Below are 24,895 nucleotides of genomic sequence, written 5' to 3' on the forward strand. Positions count from 1 at the left end.
TCACAGCTGGTGTGCTCAGGGCTTACTCCTGGCTCATTATCACTACTGGTAGTGTTCAGGACCTAAATGTAGAGCTGGCGTCAGCAATGTTCAGGGAAAGTGCTTTACCCACTGGTAAAGGCAGGACTAAGACCTAAGAGTTTTTAAGAAAAAAATTTGGATACTTTTGGATACTATTTTTTTTTTGGATACAGAAAAAATTTTGGATACTGCTATTTGGCACCCACCAAGAAATACCAAGAAAATGTACAGAGATTCTGTTATACTTTATTCCATATCATGTTACAAGAAAACAACAGTGACAGTTGACAAACCATTACATCTTTCATAATACAGACAAATTACAATTGATAACAAATATGCAACATGTATTATTCCATTCTCCTTACTATGCATCATTTGGAAGTATAATAGTTTTTTGAAAAATGCTAGTATGTTTTATAGGTACCAACCTTCCCTGTTAGAAAGTACACATCTTCTTGTATCATACTGTATCATACAAAAAAAAAGAATAAAAGAAGCATTTAAAAAAAATACACTCCCCACTAGAGAATGTCGATTTTGTATGTGCCTCTAAAATATGCTGCTGTGGAAAGAGTTAGGAGAATAGAGATTGCTTATTTGAACTTTTTATTTTGTTCTGTTTTCTGATGTATGAGAAAATTGCAAGGCAGCAACATATATGTTTTCCTCTGCCTACAAGCCAGCAAGGGAGATGGAAGTTAGGCGCAATTATGCAGCATATTCTTCTATATAGGGGGCAGGCAATAATCTACCCCAGTATATACAGCCTAAACATCCTCTTATATAACAAAGATTACAAAACCAGTAATATTCACAGATGAGTATCTTATATAGATGCATAACCTAAGACAGGATTATGCTGGCTGTCATATACACACTGAAGAAAGGACACCACGAGGTCTTGCATTTTCCACAAGCTCGGAGGTTCCCTTGGAAATGTTTCTCATCACTCTTGGGAGGTAGAAATAGCTTCTCACACATGTATCAGGTGGATAGACAGCCATGCCTGCCTGCTGCTTCCTGTTTTTTTTTTTTAACATTTTTGAGCTCTGCAAACATTTCTTTCATGTCCTATGTATTTCATATATTTAAGCTGAACAAATCGTTCCTTGAAGAAAATGGAGATGAAGTCCTAAATTTCCCTTCAAATACTATGTGTGCAGTGACGGTGCAATGATATAATCACCATGCTAATGTGTTCATACTATTCCAGCTAGGAATAGTATGATTTCAATAGTAGGATTTCAAGCTACTCCTTCATATAAAAATAATCTCACACAACTCTCCAATGTTTTCTCAATAGAATAATACATCTGTGAATGAACAGTTGAATTATTTTCATGGCTGCCTTCACTCTGAGGAGGGCAGAAAAGAAGAGGAAGAATGTCAGAGCAGATGGGAGAGAAAAGGAGAGAGAAGTAAAACCAAACTTTGAACTTTCTGTATGGTTGGAAGTGGCAGGGAAAGAGCTGAAAACCTCCTAGACATGATGTTCTAATATGTCTGCCTCTCTAATAATAAAGTCAATTTTTACTTTGTTGAGTAAAATTAGATTTCATTTCCCAAGAGCTGATGACAAGGGCCTGTATCTCTGAATGACTTTAACATTCCTAATGTATGTACTTTAACAATAAGTATTTTCAAATTCTCGAGCTTTTAGAAATCATGTCAAAAAGCAAGATTCAGTCATCAATTGCTTTTGGCTTAAACATTGTAAAATTCAAAAGTTATGCCTTGTCTCTAAAATAATGAAATCAGAAGAATTCACAGGAAGGGTCACTTTTGATTGCATGTAGCTTTTTTTCCCTCCATCTTTAAGAAGTTCTCATTTAAGCCTCTGTGAAACAGAAACACCTCCAGCAACTTCCAATGGGATGGAATGTAAAAAAAAAAATAATAGGAAAGATTTCTAGGTAGCAGAGCGTAAACATTCTAACTCTGGGTGACATTTTCTTTTTAAAAATCAATCAGTGACTGAAATCAGATCAATTCCTGGCTTAGCACTTAAAAGCTTACTATGAACACTACTTTTGAATGGGATGGATTATGACCTTGACATATCTATGTCAGGGAAGGTACCATTTTCATGTTTGGAAATTCTGGGTCCAATTTCCTACACAAACACTGGGTTTGACTAAAGAAAATCTTGTCCCACACCTGACTCTCAGAGAGTCTTTGTCAAAAGTGGTACATGATTCCTGCACTTGATCTGAAAAAAAGCGTGCCATTTTACACTGTTCTTCTCTCCTTTCCAATAGGAAACGTAAGCCAATGTGCGTGAAGGAATTTCTAAAGGAATCTTGTGCTGAGGAGCAAGGCTTCACACTTTAGAGCAATGTCCTAATGACTCCTTTGGCCTAGGTATTACTTGGGATTCTGTCCACTGGGAGAGAGCAGGCAGTGTTCCCTCTGGATCTAAGCACATCTCTATGCACATGCACGGTATGCATTTCCCTCCGGTCATATACTTGCTTTCATTCCTCTGAGCATCCTCAACTCCTAATACAAGGGAAGCTTGGCCTTTCATTTTTCCCTTTTCCAAAGCAAGAACTTCTGCATTGCCTCTAAAATCTGCATTTGAACAGTAATTCTAGGACTGTAAAAAGTTAAGATACCCAAAAATGCCCCCAATTGGCGTGGAGTGTTTAAAAAAATTAATTTTATTTTTCCTATGGTACTTTCTTGTGAATGAGTGAATGTTTAAACTTTGGATAAGTCTGAAATTTGCCCTTTTAAAATATTAACCAGTAAAGATGACTTTCAGGGCTTATCCAGCGGGTACAATTAAGTTTGCAGCCAAGTTTCAAACTATCCCATCCCCCACTCTTTTCTCCATTTAGAAAACAATGTGGAACAGAAATAGATGGCAAAAATAAGATGTCAATAAGACCAAGTAAACCTGTACAAAAGTTACCTCTATCTCCAGAAATCAATAAAGTAGACAGTTTATCTCCATTGTTCTTTTTTTTTTCTTTTTGGGTCACACCCGGCGATGCACAGGGGTTACTCCTGGTTCTGCACTCAGGAATTACTCCTGGCGGTGCTCAGGGGACCATATGGGATGCTGGGATTCGAACCTGGGTTGGCTGAGTGCAAGGCAAACGCCCTACCCGCTGTGCTATCGTGACCCTCCATTGTTCTTCATGCTTGAGATTTACTTCTTTACTTCCCACCTACCTGAAGAACAGCCATACTCTGTGGCTTGAAGACACTAAGCAGATTCTGATATTGTACATAAATGTGCAGCTATTTCCAAGAAAAGAAACCACCCACATTTGCACTATCCTCAAAAGATAAGCCACAAGTGGGGGGTCCTTAGTCAAGGACCAAACTTGTCAAGTCAGTCAGAACATGAGTTTGCTTTCACTAAGAATTTCCTTCCTCGTGGTTGCAAAATGTGTGCTGCTCTCAAAGAAAACGCACATTGTTTCATGCCACGATGTGGCTTTCAAGCACAGACATTACTGAAGAAGTGTGAACACCAAATGTGTTGTCTTAATGTATTTAAGACATGGCTGGTGAAAGCATAAAAATCTTTACAGAGACGCTGCACTGTGGAGGGAAATCAAATAAAATCAAACACAAAAGACTGCAAAGAATACATGCCATGTATCAGTAAGCAAAGCTTAATCTTCACATAGTTCTTGGAAATCACAAGGTACCCAAATGCGTGCAAGGTTTTAAATAAATTGCAGAGAAAACAGGGTCTTGCCAGCTTCAATTTTCTTGTAAGTGAAATCCGCCACAGGGAGTGAAAGAAGACTGATCCACGATTCCCTTTGTGTTATTGGCCACGTCATTAATGTGTGTGTGTTTTTTTCTTCCCAGGATGATGACAACTTAATCCTGGAAGGAGGAAAAGAGAAAATGCTATGTATTAAAAAAAAAACCTTACATCATTCATTTTTCCTAAATGACACGAGACATCAAAATTGGTCAGGCCAAAATGAGCCTGTTTTCTCTCCAGCCTCTCCCAGTACAAAGTCAAGTAGATTAGCTTCCTTACCTGAAACGGTGCTTAGATTATGATACACAAGTGTTCTGACTGCATTTCCTTCCCCTAAAACATTGTAACTTCATGAATTTAAATGGTCTTACTTCCTCTTGGATTATTTAGGGAAAACGAAATTCAGCAAATTTCCTTTCCCAAATCATTAGTAGCAATACTGGTCTTAATTAAGCGCCTGTAGCATCATGCGGGGCCATCATAGGACACCATATCACGTTCGTTTTTATGAACATGAAATAGAAAAATGGATCACATACATGCTTTTAAATATCCAGCTGCATGTAATTCCTTGGTTGCATATTATCAGCCCTCGTTCTGGCAGAATGAAAATTGGTCCGCATGAGCTGATTCCCAGCCTCTTCCCAATAACCCTGCATGCAATTGAGTGTCCCCAACCACGCCAGCTTAAAGAGGGTAACTACTTCCATGTGAGTGAGCAGCTCAAAAAAAAAGAAGGAATGTTCCCGCTGCTCCTGTCCACATTTCTTGTTGGCCCGTAAGCGTTTTCAGAGTCTGAAGGATAGGAAAGAATGTTGTGCCAGGAGGGTGAAAAGCTTTGCTCAGGCTCAAGTCATGCAGCCTGGAGATTAGATGTGTCAGTCCCATTCCATCCCAGAGCCAACTCCCATCCTCAGCTGAGAAGACCGAGGCTTGCTCAGGTCTGCTTGCTTCCTCCTACAGTGCCACATTATCCATTTCCCAAGAAGAGAGGAACCCTTGTCATGTGCTGTCACCCTACTGCGTCCATGCAGGCTGCATAGAGTATCAAGGACTCCATTCTACATAGCATGCCCTTGGCTATGAGAGGAAAAAAAAATCTAGTTTTACATTTAAGAGGTATGAAAATCACACCTTCCTCAGGTTCAACTCATAGTTTCCAGTGATGTTTTTTTTCCTGGATGGTGTGTGTGGGATTTAAACTTGTGACCATGCACGTGCAAGAGAGGGGCTCTTAGCCACTGTGCTTTTCCTCTGGGCCTAGTACTTCATTTTTTATTGCTTACTAACATTCCATTATGTGGCTATATTATGTTTATCCTTTTATGAGCTGAGGTATATGTGGATTGTTTTTAACCTTTTGGCTATTGTGAACAGAGCTGCTGTGAATATTTGTATACTGGTATTTTTTTTATACTGGTATTTTTAATATCAATATAATCTATATAGAATAATATATATCTGTATAAAGTAATATCCATATTATTTTAGGTACTTAGGAGACAAATTGTTAGGCCTATAGTAACTTTTTGAGGAACTGACAAGCTATTTTCAGTTTGTTACAGCATTATTTTATTCTCCCATTAGCAATATGCACAGGTGCCAATTACTCCACACCCTTACCTACATTTGTTATTTCATATAAGAATTCTAGTTTCGTTAAAAAATTTTTTTTTAAATTGAATCACCATGTGGATAGTTACAAAGCTTTCAGGCTTAAGTCTCAGTTACACAATGCTCGAACACCCATCCCTTCACCAGTGCACATATTCCACCACCAAGAACCTCCCCACCCCCCCCCCCCCAGCCCCTCACCCCGCCTGTGTAGCTGATAAATTTCACTTTACTTTCTCTTTACTTTGATTAAATTCAATATTTCAACAAAAAAACTCACTATTATTGTCTGGACTTCCCCCCCCCCAAGTTGGACCTGCTGGAAAGGATACATTTGATAATTTGTTTTCCATTGCTGAGACAATTCTAGTTTTAATTTTCAGCATGGACATTCCAGTGGTCTCTATGAGTATCACATCATGTTCCCATATTATTTCCCTTACTATTGATTGTGCATACACTTCATGTTCATGTTCATCATTTGCATAACTATTTGGAGATATACCTGTTAAAATCATTGATTTAACTGGGCAAAGAAATGTACAGTAGTAAAGGGGGGGTATGCCTAGATAACCCTTGTCCTGAGTGTTTAGAGTGGAGAAGGACAGAGAAGGAAAGAAATAAAGGGGAGAAGAACTGGAAGAAATGGGTGAATGGGCATAAGTTACACCAGAGATATGGGTGAGTGGTATAGCCATATATCCAAAACACAGACAACAACCTGAAAAAATGAAATCTAAGATGAAATTACTGAAACTTTGTAATGTGCTTATTAAATTCACATGCAGAGATTGGGGTGAGAAAGGAATATGGGAACAGTGGTGGAGAAAAGTTGACACTGGTGGTGGGACTAGTGTTGAAATATTATATGCCTAAAACTCAACTTTGAAAATCATAGTTCTTAAAAAAAAAAGATCTGGAAAAAAATCCTTGATTTGTCAACAAATAACTCCTTTTAGTGAGTTAGAGGAGCTCTACAGGTATCTTAGCTGCTAATCTCTTATCACACGTTTTCCAGAGTGGAGGATACCACCGTCAGTGGCAACTGCAGGGCACTGAGCAATTGTTTTTTCCCAAAAAATGGGGGCAAGAAGCCAAAAAATCAGGCCAAACCAGCTAATCTGCAGTGTGTGTGTGTGCGTGTGTGTGCGTGTGTGTGCGCGCGCATGTAAGTGTGTGTGTGTGCGAATGCCTGGTTGTGCCCAGAGCTTATTCCTGGTTCTGCGCTGAGCAATCGGGAACCACATGGTATGCCAGGGACTGAACCAGATTGAACCAATGTCTGTCTGAAAGGCAAGTACATTACCTACTATACTATTTCCTGGTCCTAAAATTTGCAAATATTTTCTCCCATTCTGGGGCTTACCTTTGACAGCACCCTTTAACGCATAAGATTTTAAAATCTGGATAAAATCCAGCTTGTTCATTTTTAAAAAATTGCTTGTCATTTGGTGTTACATCTGAAAATCACTGCAAATATTCACCCCAATGATCTAGGTGTTAGTTTTCATTCTTATATTTAAATCCCCCATTCATTTTGAGCTGAGTTTTGCATATGATTTGAGGCAAGGAAAAATAAAAAACAACCTTCTATTCTTGTAAACTCCCATACTCAATAATGAGCCAAATATAGACCAAATCTTTACCTTACCTTTGTGGGAGAGGGTCAGAGGTGGATGGATAACCTGCATATGTTCTTTGCCACTACTAAGTGCAAACTCTGCGTAATCACTAACTTTAATTTTATTTATTTATCTATTTTTGGTGGGGATCCACACCCGATTATATTCAGGGTTTATTCATGACTCTGTACTCAGGGATCACTCTTGGCAATCTTGGGAGACCATCAGGGATACCAGGGATCAAACCCGAGTTTGATGCAAAAGGCAAGCGCCCTACCCACTGTACCAGCTCCCACAAACACTTTTTGCTGTGGCTCACCCTTTCACTCCTGCCAGATTACCTCAGATGTGCCTTTATCAAACCTCTATTTAAAGAAGTCTCTATTCCAGCAAAAATAACTACATGAGAACACCCTCTTTAGGCCTCACTCCACGCTTGTCCTTTCAGGGAAAGAAGAAACTCACCTTTTTACTGTACCCATTGCTCCCATGGAATAATGCATTTTGATTTTGGCATTGACCTCTTTTCCGAAGCCCATGACATCAAGGAGGGAGAGAACACTTGTCTCTGAAGTATTTCAAGCACACCTGTCTGCAGGCATCGCAGGGAGTCTCCACCCCCACTACCATCCTAACACTGTTATTAAGCAAATGTCAAAAAATGTCTTTTCTCTGCCCTGCTCCTTAAAGGGCAGTTGAGATTCCAGTGCTTCCAGGAAGCCTGATGACCCTGGTCCAATGGGAGCTGCAGGTTTGTCCTAACATCTGCGTGTCTAGGCATGAAGTTCCAACACCCACACCCAAATGATATCATCATGGCTTGGCTCTTCTCCACCTCTTCACTTAAGGGAAAGCAGGCCCAGTGCTCAAGCTGAAATGTTAAGCTTTATTTGGTCCTTCCTGAGGAGTAGGAACATTTCCTCCGAAGGTGCAAGAAAAGTGGCACGTGGCATCGTGATTTTGTTCTCGGTTTTATTGACCATTGTGTCCCTCGAGCATATCCCAAACTGGGCTCAGGTACTCAGCTGCTGATGTAAAGGAAGGGGGACAGGAAGAATGTGAAAACTTGGGAGTAGAATATATTCTCAAACTCAGAATTCTTTCATGGAACATGGACTGAGAGCAAATCCGCCCACACTCTTACTTATGGGCACCTCTCAAATAGACCATTCCCCAAACCCATAATAGGTGAGAAGGTTTAGCTCTTTCCAGGGGGCAAAGCATTTTTTTTTTGGTTAATTGAATGACATTCTAATTTTAAATGAATGATTCAATTTTCAGTGCTTTTTATTTCATCTAGCAATAAATCATGTTGCTGTCAGGGTACATGGTGTGCTACTATTCAGGTGGATTGATTTCATCCTCCTTTATGTAGTTATTTACTTATTTATATTTTAAAGCCATTGCTTTTGTTCTGACTCTCTGAGTGCAACCTCCAGGAGAATCACATGTACAAGCAGAGTTATGTAATAAAGGTAAGTTATAATAATAGTAACTGGATGACAAACGGTGAGCAGAATGATTATGACAAGTCTATTATTTAGTATGGACAATATCATTTAATGGAAGGTGCCAATAATACAAAAAAGAAGTGCAAGGAGAGCCAGACCCATGCCTGTCTCTGTAAGATGACTCTATCACCCAAATTACTCCAGCTGCTCTGCCTGATTTTGTTCATTAGCACCATAGAGTATCACTCTTCTTTCTTTGGGAAGCATTAGTATTGATTAAATTATCTAGCACTACATAAAAGGTAGGTAAATTTACTGCTAAAAAAAGTTCTTAAAATCTAAATGCAAGCATGCACTTGATGGATGGATAAGGTGAAGAGGGTTTGTGACAAATATAGGGAAGTGAAAGATAATATCAATATAAATCTTTCTCTCACACCTAGTTTATGACTAAAACGCACTGCACACACAATAAAAATGAACAGTGAATAGGAACTATAGGCACAATAATGTGTGCATCAGCCCCCAGCCGAATAAACGGTAAGATTAATGGATGCCATTTTTGTCTTGCTTTCTACGTTTGCAAGCTTCTAATTCTCTAGAAATGAATGTTTTCTAACAAGAAATTAGATTTTATTGATAAAATCTTTATTCAGAAATATCTACATAGAGCTTCTTGGCTATAAATATTAATTAATTGGATCTCCGGTACCCATAATGCAACTTTGTTCTGACCCATGTGCCCTATGAACTAGATATTTTTTTGGATTCAATTTTCTTAAAACCAACTGTCAGCATCATGTGATGGAGGAGATGAAAAATGAAAATGAGCAGTCCCGCTGTGCAGGTGGGTGACCTGTGGGAGAGAGTCTGCCTGGTAGGATTTTTACACGAACCATCAGACACAGACCAATTGATTAGATCATCTCATACCCGCCACCAACTAGGCTCAAGAGACTAATTAGAGAGAGTACTGCCTGCGCAGGCACCCCATTGACACCTAATTTGCTCAGCCAAAGCCTTTGGGGAAAATGTATTATCTCTGCAGCTGCACTTCATGCATTTCTGATTCGAGGCATAAGCAAGGCGTGCTCCATCACTCTTTTGAGCAAACTGAATGTGGAAGCCCTTAAGTGCTAAATGCAAGCAAACAGACCCAAATTAAAAATAGGCCAGATGCCTTCTAATTCCCTCTGTGCTCCCCTTAAATATCCATGTGTACATACACATGCACACTCAAACCCCACGCACGACAACGTGGAGTTTGTGTGCTGGGGGGATGGCATGGGCCAGGACCCCAGCCCAGGCTGCTTCCACGGGATCCCTGGCTCACGCTCGCACTGGCCTACTTACTCTAAGTTTTGCTATTTGTTTTCCCCCTTCTCTGCCACAGGATTCTTTCTTTCCTAAAGGATAACTCTGGCCTTTTGCCTGTCCCACCTTAAGTATAGCTGGAAAGAAATGATTATTTGGTTTCCAAATTAAAACAACTGTAGGGTCTTCCTTTCATCTCCTAAATTGAGAGGAGGATATTGATCAGGATGTATGTGGAGCTGTAGGGTAATGTGCTCAATTTCTGTATTATTTGAGAGACTTTTTTTTATAAAGATGCCAGTGAGTGAATTATTAAAAATTGACAGAAAAAAACAAACTCCATCATATCAAAGACAGTATAGAATTACAAAATTTATTTCTCTTCAAACCAAACAATGTATATAATTTGACAAATGATTAGAGTTTACCTTTTTCTAACATAAAATAAAACTGATTCCAATCTCCTCATATATAGAGTACAAAACACTGGCATATAAAGAGAGGTATGCCACTAATAATAGGCTTTAAGATAGAATATAAAATTATTCCAGGTAATAAGGAAGAATTTGGGCATTTTTGTGCCAAACCTAGTGACTAAGGAATAAATTTCCATAAATGCAGTAATAAGAGAACAAACTAGGACTACTATGGTATTATAGAGCAGATTACCAACTTTTGTATTTTTGTGCTCATATTGGGTGAGTTTTTTAATCTATGTGATCTGGTGAATTTCAATTCTGCTTTGTAGTTTTTCTTATAAATTTTTTATCTACCGAATTTTTATTTTTATTTTTTTTATTTTTAATTTTTTTATTGAGTCACCATGTGGAAAGTTACAAAGTTTTCAGGTTTAAGTCTCAGTTATACAATGCTCGAGCACCTATCCCTTCACCAGTGCACATATTCCACCACCAAGAATCACAGTATAGCTCCACCCCGTCCCTCCACGCCCCTACCCCCCCCCCGCACCCTTAGCCCCCCCCCCGCCTGTGTAACTGATAAATTTTGCTTTACTTTCACTTTGATTGCATTCAATATTTCAACAAAACTCACTATTATTGTTTGGAGAGTCTCCCCCTAAAGTCGGACCTGCTGAAAAGGAAGCATTTGGTAATTTGTTTTCCATTGCTGAGAATGAAGAGGTATGAGGTCGAGTGACCACACTTAGCGGCCTCACGGTTTTGGGTTTCTGTATTTTAGTATTTTAGTAACTAAGTCCAGAGAAATATCTGCCAGAAATTGCATCACTGCCAACTTGTACTTCTCAGTTCTTATAAATTTTCTTAACAATTCAATAAAGATTCTGTAGGTTCATTTTAGTGTTCATTTTATAAACTTGTGTTCAAAATTGACCTAATCTAGGTCCCCGGACCAAGGATTCCAGAGGTCACTAAAGACACGATATTTCTGAAGGTATTTGGAGAGTGATCAGAGACGTTTGGCATAAGTAGAAAATCAAGGCCTGAATGAACACAACCCAGTCTACACACTCTGTCTTGCTTTGTGATTAACAAAGTCAACGTGGTTTCTCTTCCCCGAGTACCACCTCAAGATTTTGCATGAAAAATACCCAGAAATAGCTGGGATGTATGTAGGTCAGTGGTAGAGCAAATGCCTCAAATATATAAAGTCCTAGCTAGGTTCAATTCCCTGCAACACACACAGACACAGACACACACACAAACACACATACACACACACGTGAGTGTGCGTGTGTGCAAAAGAATTGCATATGCCATGTCACTTTGATTTGCTGTTGTTGGAGATTGTGGGCATTGATTACATTTGATTTTTTAAAAAATCTATACTGGTGGAGGGATGTGTTTGTGAACATTGTATGAGGGAAAAACAAGTTCTAACATGTGTGAATCTGTATCTGTACCCTCATGGTGATTCACTAACTAAAGAATAAAATAAAAAAAAATCTATACTAAAAAGAAAACGAACAGACAGGAGTGATAGCACAGCAGGTAGGGCATTGCCTTGTACACTACTGACCCAGGTTCGATTCGTCCCTCCCTCTTGGAGAGCCCAGCAAGCTACCGAGAGTATCCCACCCGTATGGCAGAGCCTGGCAAGCTACCCGTGGTGTATACATTACGCCAAAAATAGTAGCAACAAGTCTCACAATGGAGATGTTACTGGTGCCCGCTCGAGCAAATTGATGAACAATAGGACGACAGTGCTATAGTGCTACTTAAAAAAACCAAAATCATTTCTTTGGACTAAATTAATCTTCAGTAGAGTTCATGATCATAGAAAATAAAATTGAAAAATAAGGTTGCTAAACTGTAAACACCTGGATAAGTACAAAAATATCTAAAGTAAAATTATTACCTATATATATGTATATATATACACACTATATATATGCAAACAAACATGTATACATATTTATATATAGACATATGCTTTTTTGTTTGTTTTGCTTGGGGACATAGCTGGTGGTGCTCAGGTGTTATTCCGGGTTCTGTGCTCAGGGATCACTCTGGCTGGCATAGGGAAACATATAGGGAGTCAAGGACTGAACCTGGGTCAGCGGTGTATAAGGCAAGCACCCTACTCACTGTACCACTGCACTACTCCCCAACATACACTTATTTGTATACTACACTGCATTGTCTGTAGCACTGTTGTCTTGCTGTTCATCGATTTGCTCCAGCGGGCACCAGTAACGTCTCCATTGTGAGATTTATTATTACTGTTTTTGGCATATAAAACACGCCATGAGTAGCTTGCCAGGCTCTGCCATGTGGGCGGGATACTCTTGGAAACTCACCAGACTCTCCGAGAGGGACGGAGGCATTGAACCCAGGGTGGCCATGTGCAAGGCCCTACCCGTTCTACTATCGTTCTGTCCAACCCCCCAAATCAAAACCAAACAAAAACCCTAGGAAGCACTGCCCTATTCCAGTCCAGGGATGATGCAAGGGTGGGTGTGGAGAGTACACATACCTGTTGTGAAAATTTTTTCTCGCCAGAGATCCCCACGGCCCTGCAGTCAGCATCTTGGGCTATTTTACTGAAGCACTCCACCATCTCCCTCCAGAAGGCTTTGTCATACACACATAATACTATGCTATATTTTTTTTATAAATGCTGGATTCAAAACAATGCTTTAAAACTTTATACTTATTCAAAAAAATTGCAAGCAGCTTGTTGTGGGTTTTTTTGAGTTATATTTTCATGACTTTCTAGAAATACAAGTTTTGTTTAGAACATATGTAGTCACTGTTTACCAGTAATTCTAACATTGCATTGAAGCTCTTGGGGGCTGGGGAGTGATGGGAAGTAGAAAATTAGTCAAGTCTACTTCAATAACTAATTTCTGAGTTATGATAATCATGCTTCTTTCTCCCAGAAGAGAATGTATCTTTGAGACCAGCAAAAGAATATTCATTGAAATGGATGCAGAGATAGACAGGCTTTGTTTTAAGCTTAACAGAAGGTCCATCATTCAAAATAGCCTAAATCCTTTAAGTTGAAAGCAGTTTGGTAACATCCATATGGATGCACAATGCACTAATTGCAGCGACTTTCCACATTTTAAGCTTAATGCCAACGTGCTGATTCCAATTAATTTTTTTTTAGACAAAGCTATAAGTCTAACGTTACAAGACAAAGCATTTCTCACATGAGGGAGACTGACTTACCATATCATTTTAATAATTATCATTATCAACAAACATTGACTGAAAACCTCATTAAAGATAATGCACTAGATGATGTGTAATTAGCTGTGATTGAAAAAAATGGTACATTTTAATGGTGTGACTATTTATTAAATAAGATTTATGTAAATGCAAAACACTGATCAAATTGTAGACACATGTGGAGTAAAGGATGGGCTTTCTTGGAGAACGTTCTGTTTGGTCACAGTCAAAGGAATGGCAGGGAAACAGAGAGAGTCTTGATCTAGGCTTTTTAAGAAACATCAAGACAAGTTAAATCTTTTAAAATATTACCTATATATTTTTAAAAACTGTAATAATTAGATATGTAATACATAAGCATGTACATGTATATGCAAGGTTACTCTAATGTTTGAAATAGTTTATGGAAATAGTTTTATTGATAAAGTTAATAACAGAAAAGGCTGCCCCAAAATAGCTTGTTCTTTTCAAGTATTTCACATTTAAAGTCTTATTTGCACAATATATCTTAGTAATATATCTTAATAATAGTAACTGTAATTGAAACCAGCTAGAGTTACTATAACTGTATAAAAATAATAGTAACTCGTTTTCAAGTGGATATAAGTTAGTAAAATAGGGTCCTCACATTTTAACCTTGCTGGTATATTATAGTCATACATACTAAATTCTGTTTAAATACAGTTGAGTAACGCAGAAGTGTGTGCAGTTTTTGCAACTTAAAATATAGACACAATCTCATAAAAATCACTCCTAAATATTTAGCAGAGAGAAATGCAACAGCTTGTGTCTGACTGTAATGAAAAGATCTGAGAGAAGATGTGAATTCATTTCAGAGACTTTATGTATTCTCAAATTCAAACTTGTCTAGGAATACTGCACTAGCTGTAGAAGCATATCATGTTAAAGGGCTTGAATTCAATATAGACCACCACAATTCAAATTTGTTCATAATCACTTGCATCACTTGTATCATTTGTCATCCCATTGATCTTCGATTTGCTCGAGCGGGCCCCAGTAATGCCTGCATTTGTCCCTGTCATGTGCTAGTGTAGCCCAATGGTATCTGCTCGCTCCAGGAACACGAATATTTTCAAATTCAAACTTGTCTAGTAATACTGCACAAGCTGCTGAAGCACATCATGTTAAGGGGCTTGAATTCAATATAGACCACCACAATTCAAATTTGTTCATGATCATCTTATAAATTTGGAAAACTAAAACATATTTATGTAGTGCAAATTAGATCACGAATGATCACTAAATAAATTGGTGTCTGTGTGAAGAAGAAAGGTGTATATTGGCTAACATAAACAATTTCTTTCCAATGTCAAAGATTTGAATCACCAAATGATATCAACCATGTGCAAGGGACATACATATAACTGCAGGGACATACATATAATAGAATACTACAGATCCTGTCCATTTAGCCCACATGCTTCCTCTTGGTCGGTCTGGTGACAAGCTCTTTTTAGAATTAACTTTTTTTGTTGCTTTTGCTTTGGGGCCACACCTGGCAGTGCTCAGGAATTACTCCTGATTCAATACTCAGGGATCACTCTCGGTGGACTCAGATATTAGGGATCTGGGGTTGGCAATGTGCAAGGCAAACGTGCGACCCACTGTACTATTACTCTGGCCCCTGGAATTAACTTTTTATTGTACAATTTTCCTACATCTTCGCACATTTTGTTCTTTTATCCAAAAGTTGGCATCCTCAAGTCTTCTGTCAAGTTTGTTACTGTAAACTGCGCTCATAATTTTACTGCTTTTATAAGAAAGATGTATTATATATGAAATGTCCATGTCCCCTCCTTAAGTTCACATGCTGAAAACTAACCCCTATGTGATGATCAAGAGGAGCCTTTCGGAGGAGGTTCAGTCAAATGGATGGAGTTGACAGGAATGGGATTAAAGCCCTTATATAGAGATCTCAGAGGTTTTATTGTCCCTCTATTATGGTAAGAAGAAGGTCCCCTCATTAGGTATCAAATATGTCAGTATCTTAATCTTGAAATTCCTAGTCTTAAGAACTAAGAAAAATAAACTTCCTGTTCATAAGGCATCCCAAACTATGGTATCCTATGGCAATAATTTGAAAAAGACTAAGATACTAAGGTTATACCAAGTCAAATACATTTAGAATGGTCTGCCCTGTCTGTTTTCCCCCATAAGTGATGTAGTTTTCATTATGCTATTCTGATATGAGTGTGAAATAAATGAATAGGATCATGTAGCTTTATTTCTGTCTCTATGTATCTATGTAGCAAGTGTTTTCTCTCTCTCTCTCCCCCTCCTCTGCTCTTTTGCTCTCTTCCTCCCTTATGTTGCTACCACAGTGATGTCTATGTGATACATCTGTACCATTGAGAGTTGACACACAGACACTATAGCAGTACATCATTTCCAGTAGGAAATGCCTGCTGGTGAGAGGAGGCGGCCATACTGAAGGATGTGGATACTGGATAGCCACTAAGCTCCCCACAACTCTTCTCCTAGCACTCACTTCACACTATAAATGGTGCCAAAGACCAATTACTTGAGGAGGAAAAAATCACTGGATGTTGACTCACTGAGGCTATGACTCTAGCTATAGGAAAAGTTATTGATGTATATAACTTCCACAGCATTGCCACAGGTAGGTTTTGAAGTATTTTGATACTGGCTATCCCACCAAAACAAGTTGTTTTATTTCTATAATAAACAAGATGATTTGTTACAAGTAAATATAAATCATGTGCATCACACTGAAAAACAAATACCAGCATTTTGTGCTCATGCTATACTTTTTCCGATTCAAAGTACATTTCCACTTATTCTCTCATTTAATGAAAGGTGCCTGAATAAGACCTTAAGAAGGGAATAGCTTTTATAAACTTAACTTTAAAAAAAGCTCTAACCCTTTTAGTCAATGTCTTCTGGCATACTGGCAGCAGGAGGTACATTTCAGGTTAAACCCACAGCATCCCTAACTATAATAACCTTTACAGGAACTAGGAATAACTCTCCCTGCTTGCTCAGACTGAAGAGGTTTCCAGGATTCAGAAGTTTTAATTTCTAAAACTAGGGCAAACCAAAACGACTTGGTCACCCAAACAGAAACAGTAGAATTGATGTGCTGTTTGTTCTAACTTTGTTATAAAAACAGAGCCAGAAAACCTGACATTTTATTAAATGAAATAAGATATGCTCCAGTGTTAGAAAGTGAGTCACAAAAGCATTTTACAAATTCTCCACTCTGGGAATGGCAAAAGGTTTGCTGAGAAGACAGTAGGAACTGGGTTAGCAATCTTCTCTTCTCAGTCATCAGGGATTTTTCGCTTATCTCTCTGATGTTGTGCTTATTGAAACCATGTTAATCACATTCTGCTCTAATGGGTTGTTGAATTCAAGACCATCAACTTAGTATATAACACAATTTCCTATTGCACTTTCAATAAAGTCAGCTTATTTAAATTGATTTATTCTTGTTCTGTGTGGCACGGAGGAGGAAATGGTCAAGACTATACCTCTGACCATCAGAAAAGACAAGAAGTGAAAAATATTGCCTGAATCTCCACTGCAAATGACTCTGCTCTATGAGCATTCGTGGAGCCAAGTCACCAACAGGTCTGTCCATTTCAATCCACGAAACACAGAACATTTGTTTTAAACAAAGCACAGTGTGTGTGTGTGTGTCTGTGTTTGTGTGTGTGTGTGTGAGAAAGAAGACAATAATACAATAACTTTTATTAAATCAAGGTGCTGGTGATGTTCTGGACTTAGCTTGCAAAAGCCAAATGTTAAAATTTTTCAGAATTTCTAAAGCCAATTGTTAAACATAGCCACCCTTGAAACTGGCAATGGATAGTACTGGGAAATGGCCCACTGGCTTAAGAACCTTCTGAGTTTGATCTCTGGTGCTGGGGTATGCTCTGGGAGTGATCCTGCAAACTCTGATGTTTATGCTGGCAGCTCAATTGTCTAATTCCTGGCACCAGAAGTTCCTTGCTGCACTGTAGGCCGAAGTGTGCAAGCACCATAACTAAAGGGAGTGACCCCTGGTGAGCTCCTTCAATGAAATAATGTGCAAACTCTGCACACTGAGTATAAGCCACCCCCACCGTAAGCATGTGTTTGAGCACTGAAGTGACACCAATGCAGTGCAATGAGCATCACAACCAGACTCAAAAGAGCCACAACAGCTAAGTCAGCGCTACCCCCAGCAAGTACATGTGCAATTGCCACACCCTGAGGTTGCTACTCCTTGGTAAGCAACACAGCCCAGCGTGTGTGACTACCAGTCATCGCAACAGTAATATCGAGAGGGAAGAAGGAATAAAAACATAAACAATGGAAGCAGGGAGTATTTACATCTGGGGATGCAAGACAGTCAGGGACTTCCTGCTTCTCCTGGAGAGTCAACTGTTTACCAATGTGGATAATTGTCACTGTAGTGACTTTCAAGAGTTTGGAATCTTGGAAGGGGTTGATGGTCAGGAAATGATCCCTAAGTCGAAATGAAAAAGGGCAATCATTTTTCTAGCAGTACCAATGCACTGAGGGAAATCTGGGCTTTGATAGATAAAAGTTTAATGTGTAGAAAAGTAAGATAAAGGACATTCCAGAAGAGGCAAAGGCTCTGGGCAGCAGTGAGATAGGGTCACTGGAGCAGGAACACTGGATGGCTGGAAATATATGCGGCAAAGCCGCCAGTGCAGATGAGGGTGGAGACCCTGACACCCTTGGCTTCGGAGTGCGGGCTTTCTTCTGTATGAGAGAAAGAGGTTTTAAAGACTTCTCAGCAGGGAGATACCCTGCTCAGGAAGTTACCCAAGCCAAGAGCAGTCGTGTTCTGGTCACCAGATAAAGTCAAAGGGATTTCTGTGAAGTCTGTGGGTAAGCAGCTGTCTTCTTCAGGCCACTGAATTGGATAACATATCTGGGACTTCAAATGACAGTGGTGACTGCTCACAAAATCCCAGATTTTGTATCATTTATTACCTATGGGAAACACCAGGAACGTTTTAGACTAACAGTAACATAGAAGCTAAGCATTTTTCCTCCAAGAACTGTATTTTACAAATGTGGCCAACAGGGAGAATTTGGACATCTCCATACAACAGAAAGATGTCCTTAGGTACTAGATAAATAATTTGTTCACTGTGTCTTTCACTGTATCACTGTCACTGTATCACTGTCATCCTGTTGCTCATCGATTTGCTCAAACGGGCACCAGTAACGTCTCTTTGTGAGACTTGTTGTTAGTGTTTTTGGCATATCGAACATGCCACGGGGAGCTTGCCAAGCTCGCCGTGCAGGCGAGATACTCTTGGTAGCTTGTTGGGCTCTCCAAGAGGGATGGAGGAATCGAACCCGGGTCAGCTGTGTGAAAGGCAAACGCCCTACCCGCTGTGCTATCGCTCCAGCCCACTGTGTCTTTATGTTTGTTATAAAGACATTTAAAAGGAAAAGGAAAAAAATATGCGCCAATTCCTTCTTTACTACTCTACTGGCCTTAAAACTCAAACACACTGTTTCTGATTAGCACACAATGCCAGGCAGACTTTCTAATGACAGCATTTGGAGCTCTAAAATACTGTCAAATCTTTAAAAGAGAAAATGCAGTAAATCAGAAAATGTCGTCACCACATTCTAGCCTTGGTTCACTGTGGCTGCAGGATGTGAACTAGGAGTTTCAGCTTATTAAAAATGTGAAGCCTGTAATGTCTGATGAATAAGACATTCACATCAACACAATTGGTTTCCTCTCAGAATAAAATAATTAAAGTGAAAAAAGCCCAGTGGTTTGGTGGTAGAGCAATGAACAGTGGTCACAGGTATGGAATCAAATATTTCATTTTCTTGGGCACTGATAGTGGCCAGTACACACCAGGCTCGTGGGACTCTGGGATGTTTCAGGCTTTTATGGTATTCTGTGTGGTGGACAGAAATACAGCTCTGCTGGAGCTCAATGAATTGAGGGATTATTGTGAGAGGCATTGAAATATCCTTTACCTTGGCCCAAACCAGGGTCCCCCACACAATGAGGTAGGTCAGGAATGTGACATCTCTTCCACACCTGTGAACAGAAGCATATCCCAGAAAGATCTGATTTCCTCTTCATAGAGATGCTAGATAGCAACGCTGTGTCTTGTCTGGGTTATGCTGTTTGTTTTCCAGTCTGTTGGCACTGAAACGATACCCTAAGATCCTACCATGTTCCAGAATCTCTGTTAAGTCTTTTTCAAAAGTTCTTACTTTTAACACTTGGGGTCAATTAGAAGAGAAAAAAAGATCTAATGATTTAGCTGCTTCATGGTATCAAGAGAGAGAAAATTACTTCGTTAAATTATTAATTATTAGAAGTTGTATATTTTACAACATATACAAATGCAGGGGGAGATAAAATAAAACAAACCCTAGCCCAATCAGTTCCACCAAACTGTTTAAATTTTGTTTCTCTTGCCATCCTTGGAGTCCATGGCTCTGTGTGAAGAGTTATGCACGATGAGCCAGAGCCAGAGATGTTAGGAAGGAAAAGCTCTTTTGTTTTGTAATTACTCACCTGCTGAGTTTTAGTGCTGGAGTTTATGTAGCTCCCATAATCAATTATTGAGGACTTTGGTCCAAGCAGCATATCAAACGATTCAGGCTTGGATTAACATGGCAGAGTTAAATCTCATCTCTGAGTACTTCCTTATTAAGAACATTTCTAGCATTGATTTTTAGGGACTAATGTACACCTGATAAAATGTACAGAGAAACATAACTCTTTTTTTTAGCTCTCTGGGTGGTTAACACTTTCCATAAACTAGAGATGGATGATTCAAATAAGATACTTATGAAGTCAGTAGGGTGGAGGGAATTACTAAGATTAATGAACTGCAGTCAAATAAAAAAGATAGAGGCACTCAGAAAACAATGTTGGTGAAAGGAGTTTTAATGTAAGAACTATCTACAAATAGAACAAATGAACACTCCTAAGTCTGAAAAAACACAGTCATGGATATGATCTGAATGTTATCTATCTATCTATCTATCTATCTATCTATCTATCTATCTATCTATCTATCTATCATCTATCTATTATTTACTTCTGATCACAGATTCTTTGCATTTGAAATTCAAATCACACACATATTATGTATATATATATATGCACACTTCTATGTATTAAATATTTACACCCGAATTGGCCCAATAAATATCTGCTATGAAACAACATTCATTAATGTTTTATCTCTATTCTGTCTTCTGTGCTACAGTTTTATATACTCTAAATATGACAATATATTTTAGAACACTAAAAATTTCCCCAAACATACAGCAAAGTGAAACAATTATGTCATATTGCTATGTTAAAAGAAAAATGTTTTAATTCAGCATCTGAGAATATGATTTTTCTTACTAACAAAATATTTCCTAAATGTCACCCTTCCCTCCTACTTGCATCAATCCCCCAGTGGCAAAGCTACTAATAAATACAATTGCTAATAGCAACTCCAGATCAAGAACCTAAGGATTAGAGTGTGAGAATGCTAAATAATCCTACCATAATAGTAGTTTTGCACATAGGACACCTTAGAGCACATTTCGGGGAAAATTATCATCCATGAAAGTTAAATATCTGTAATTCATTCCTTTTCAACAAAGATACAGTCTTTTTTATGGGAAGATAGTATTTATTTATACAAACAAAAGTATTTATACGTTATGTAAATTATAGGTAAAATTATATACACACATGCAAGTATTCTGTTATATATCCATTGGGTGGTGATGCAGTGATTTTTCCCCTTGAATTCTTTTTCTTTTTTAAAGTGAGTAACTTTTATTTATTCATTTATTTTTATTTTTTATTTTTTGTAATGGATCCCCATGAGGTGCAGCTACAGACTTACAAACTTTCATGGTTACATTTCAATCATACAAAGGTCAGCACCCATCCCTTCACCATTCCCCACCACCAATGATCCCAGTGCACCTCTCCCCACCCCCACCTCATCTTCCCCACCCTGCCCCACTTCTGTGGCAGGGCATTCCCTTTTGCTCTCTCTCTTATTTTGGTTGTTGTGGTTTGAAATAGAGGTAATGAGTGGTCATCTGTTCGGTCTATAGTTTATTTTCAGAATGCATCTCCCATACCCGAGCTGGCCTTCCAAGCACCCTTTACTTGGTAGTCCCTTATCTATCTTAACTGCCTTTCCCCCCATCGACAAAGACACAGTCTTAAGCACTGCTGTATAAGATGTGACATTATTTATGTGTTTTCTTATATACTAGCCCCTCCTACCATGATAAAAAACAATAGTCTAAACAAAATAAACTAAAAATATCATTTAGCCAATGAATCAAGTTTCCTTCAAGAGAAGCTGAATCTGGAACACTGTAGTTGACAAAGGTAACTATCAGAGGACATTCTGCTTTCTACTTGACAAAGTAACCTCCAGAGAAACATAGTAACTCCCAACTAGGGTTCTAAATAAATGACCTCAGAGTACTAGGAGCTCAAAAATCTTTTCTCCAAAACACAATCCTTTACTCTTTCTCCCTTCTTTTTTGTAATGAAGTTAATTTCATGCCATATGATCCAGCAATACAACTTCTAGGCATTTACCCAAATGACATGAAAATGTCAATTTGTAAAGGTTTTTACATTTCTATGTTTATAGAAGCACTATACATAATAGCAGAACATGGAATTAACCTAAATGCCCATTGATAGATGAGTGGATAAAGAACCTATGGTAAGTAGTCAATGGCAAAAGTAACAGTCTGTCATTAGAAAAATATGAAATTGTGCATTTAAAGGGACCAAATGAGGTGATTATGGACCAGTCTTGAGGTGATTATGCTAAGTGAAACAAGAACCTGAATGTTAATTACTGGATGTTTTTACTCAAATGCGGAAAATGAATTACAAATCAAGCAAACAAAACTGACAAAATTAACTTCTAAATTTGGTGAAAAGCATGAAAGTTACCACTACAGGGAGTCAGGATGGGTGAGTGGGAGGAATTTTTTCTGGTGGTGAGACAGTACTGGAACTTCGGAGGTGGGTGTGTGAATGCTATGCACATGCAGAGATATTAAGCTATACCCCCAAGATTCTTTAATATTATAAACTAATGATAAGCTATCAGGTATCATTATAAACTAGTGATAAAGTTAATAAAAGAAGGGAAGGAGAAAAGTTATTTTCAGTGATGTGCCATAATGCTGCAGAATTCAAAATAAACGCAAAGAAATTATATAATGCTTATTGTTATTAAACACCATTATTAGCAATCACCTTATTTCATTTATATTTATTATCCATATAAACTAGTATTTCTTCTATTTACCTGACAAGGTATAAATAATACTTCCAGGAATCTGCATTTGTTTTTAATGTGTTTATCAGTGCTTACTGGTCCAGAAAGTATCAAAATAAATCATTAGGATGGTTAGAATTGCTTATTATGCTTCTGGTTCGTACAGTTACCTTTTAAGACAGGTTTTAGTATATAGGTGAGGAGCTAAAATTGCTTGAGATTGGTATTTCTTTTTTTTTTCCTTTTTGAGTCACACCTATCAATGCTCAGGGGATACTCCTGGCTCATGAACTCAGAAATTACTCCTGGCGGTGCTCAGGGGACCATATGGGATGCTGGGAATAGAACCCAGGTCAGCCGAGTGCAAGGCAAACGCCCTACCCACTGTGCTATTGCTTCAGCCCCAAGAGATGGGGGCCGTATGGTCAAAACTTGTATCTCTTATCAAAAGAATCTGAGCTGGCCATCTTATCATCAGATGACTAGCTCAGAGTTCTACACATTTGTTCTTCACACAGTGACTTGGATTATTGCTCTGGTTGTGCCTTTTCAGAATTACGGACTATCAAGACTTAGCTTAAAATTTGGCATCATGAGGACTCTTTGGTTAAATCTTGCCACACTTGTATCCACTTCTTGTGGTGTTTTGGTTTGTTTGTTTGGTTTTTGCTATTTTTGCTATTTTGGACAACACCTGTTGATGCTAAGGGCTCACTCCTGGCTCTGCACTCAGGAATTATTCCTGGCGGTGTTTGACCATACCATATGGGGTACTGGGGATGTAACTAAGGTGAGCTGCGCTGCGTGCAAGGCAAATACCCTATCTGGTATATTATCACTCTGGTTACTTGTACCCCCTTCTTGATCCACACACAGGAATAATTTGTACCTTTCTTGTTAGGAGACAACTGCTTCTGGTTACATGGAATCCCTGTGGAATCCAGCTTGGTAGTACCAAAAGCCCCAAGGACTATAAATTCCTGGCAGTAAGTTAAGAAGGGAAAAGAAAAATGTGGAGTGAGGGATGAATCATGATTTTTTCCAATCAGCACCAGGTTGCCATAGCAACCACATGTAGCTGTCCCTTTACCTTGTTGCTCCCACAGAGCTGCTTGCTGACTTGAGTGTTCAAGGGAATGTGCACAGAATCATTTTAATTCTGATCCATATAATTTTACTTTAATACTACTTAATTTTATACCACTTCTTCCCTTGAGCATTAAAGAACTAAGAGTTTAAAAACGTATTTTTGACCACAGTTTCCACCTGATCAGTTGCAACAAAACCTTTTTATTTCCCCTTCTGGAAGCTTCACATTTTCTCTTCTTGGGCTGGAGCGATAGCACAGCTGGTAGGGCATTTGCCTTGCATGCGGCTGACCCGGGTTCGATTCCTCTGCCCCTCTTGGAGAGCCCAGCAAGCTACCGAGAGTATCTTGCCTGCACGGCAGTCTGGCAAGCTATCCGTGGCATAATCGATATGCCAAAAACAGTAACAAGTCTCACAATGGAGACGTTACTGGTGCCCGCTGGAGCAAATCGATGAGCAACAGGATGACAGTGATACAGTGATACAGCTATTTTCTCAGTGCACACATGTGCATGCATGCACTCACTCACTCACACACAGACACATACATACATACACAGGTATATACCCACATAATTTGACTTTTAGTAGGCTAATTTGTTTGAAGGAATATCCTAAAGAGAAATTCTAAGCATATGGATATGGGAGCATCTTGCAGACTTGTAGTCTTCCTACAGCTAAGAGGTCTTATAGGAAGAAATGGATGTGGCATACTGTAAGTTTTTTTTTTAATATTTTAACTTCACATGCCTTTTTTGTAAATAAGATTGCAGGATTTATTTTACTTTTAAGAACCAAGAAAACCAGATGCTCTTTAGAGAACCTGAGGGCATGAAGGGTTTAGAAAACAAAACAAAACAAAACAAAACAACTTGCTGGCCTGAGAGAGAGTACAATGGACACAGGACTGACCTGGGTTCAATCCCCAGCATTACCCCTTACATTTACTAATATTTCCAGGATTTATTAGTGCAATTGATGATATCCAGTTCTCTGCCTTCTTCACCTTCAGTGGAATGACCTTCCTAACTCCCTTGGAAGTTAGGCTTGGCCACTCCAACTGTTCTGATGAATGTAATATGCACACCATGTGGCTGCTTTA

At 38.8% G+C, this 24,895-nt stretch overlaps 1 protein-coding gene across 4 annotated transcripts in view; it reads right to left on the minus strand.

The window, feature by feature from the left end:
- Positions 1-247: 247 nt before the first annotated feature.
- Positions 248-24,895, minus strand: part of CDK14 (cyclin dependent kinase 14) — a 685,298-nt gene continuing 660,650 nt past the window's right edge. For all 4 annotated transcript variants that reach the window (XM_012935646.2, XM_055125412.1, XM_055125542.1 and 1 more), the window contains one exon: positions 248-3,870. The gene's annotated coding sequence lies outside the window, so the exon portion shown is untranslated. The remainder of the gene's footprint in view (positions 3,871-24,895) is intronic.

The sequence above is a fragment of the Sorex araneus genome, chromosome 1 (genome assembly GCF_027595985.1).
Source record: "Sorex araneus isolate mSorAra2 chromosome 1, mSorAra2.pri, whole genome shotgun sequence".
Lineage (NCBI taxonomy): Eukaryota > Metazoa > Chordata > Mammalia > Eulipotyphla > Soricidae > Sorex > Sorex araneus.